We start from the raw sequence: 1,598 nt of genomic DNA, 5'->3' as shown, positions 1-1,598 counted from the left end.
ATATATATATATATATATATATCAATGACCCATATAATTAACTTGCACAAAATAACATAATTAATATATTTTTAACACCAAGAAGTCTATGTGACTTAGAGAGCTACATGATATACTATTGCTGAATTTCTTTCTTTTTTTCCTTCCAGTCCTTTATTTCAGGGTTGAAGATATGAAAGGTTGAGGAGGTGTAGTGACTTGGCCAAGCCCACACAGGGAGTAGTGTGCAAAGTAAGATCTAGAAACACAACGTATTTTCCTTTGCATGTATATAAGTAAAAGGCCCAAAGCACACACACACACACAAAACACAACCTCTAATATTTCTATATATACCCTTCCTCCCTCCCCTTTACTGTTTTTTTGTTTCCTCTGTATCTCTTAGCTCTTGTTTCTAACTCCTTCTTCAAACTATTTTGGAAATTACGGGGAAAAAAAACTGTTTTTTAATGCAAATAATGCTTTTTAAAAAAAGTTGTAGAACACCCACATTTTTATGCTTAGTGACTTGATTCCAACTATATGTATATGCATGGGTGGATGGGTATGTTTGGATCCATAACTATTATTTATATATTCATATTGGTTCATATAACAGATTTCCAAATCTGGTTGTTTCCCCTCACCTCCCAGAAAGACAGTATCCCTGACATTTTTATAATATCACCATAGCTATATTATTCTATCATGGGAGTTTACATTTAGGGCAGAGGTAAACATACAAGTCTTGATAACTTTCTTCTAGCAATATTCTTTTGCAAGAAAATATGAAAAAATAAACAACGTATTGTCAGTAGAAAAGAGATTTAAATGTAAATAAAAGTTAGCAGTATCTCAGGTTTGACAGACATTTCTAGAGAATTATTCTTTCCCCTGCTCTGTTGCAGGGTTCTTGAAATGGAGTCTGAGTTCAGTTGTGGATAGATATCTCTGTACAAATAATTTCTGTGCTTTTTACTGATGTTATTGCTAAGTGCCATCGACTCGGTTCGAACTCGTAGCGAACCTGTATAGGGTTTCCTAGGCTTTTTGACTCTTTGCAGGATTGAAGAATAATGACAAATCTGTGAAACACCTAATAACTTGAATGAACCTGGAGCACACTATGCTGAGTGAAATTAGTCAATCACAAAAGGGCAAATACATATGAGACTATTATAGTAAAAACTTAAGACAAGGTTTCCAGGCTAAAAGAAACACTCTTTGATGGTTACCAGGGGTGGGAGGCAGGGGAGAGCAATGCCATGGCTAAAGGGTGGATACATGTTATCTCAGATGACCGGGAGGGCAATATACAAGGATGGGGAGGGCAATACACAAGAAGAGGGAAGATGGCAGAAGAATATTAAAGACAGGTGAAGACACAGGAAGGTGTGTGTGAGTTAAAGGGGATAGATGTAAATAATGATATATACACAACCTCAGTTTCCTGGTGTGGCACTGTAGGATAAGCACTGAACTGTGAACCATAAGGTCAGTGGTTCAGCAGTTCAAACCCACCAGCCACTCCTCAGAAACCCTACATAGGGTTACTATGAGTCAGAATCAACTCGATGGCATTTAACAACAATAACAACAACATATACAACCTTGGAACA

This window comes from Chrysochloris asiatica, unplaced genomic scaffold, assembly GCF_000296735.1.
Source record: "Chrysochloris asiatica unplaced genomic scaffold, ChrAsi1.0 scaffold00059, whole genome shotgun sequence".
NCBI lineage: Eukaryota > Metazoa > Chordata > Mammalia > Afrosoricida > Chrysochloridae > Chrysochloris > Chrysochloris asiatica.
This window is presented reverse-complemented; position numbering follows the sequence as displayed.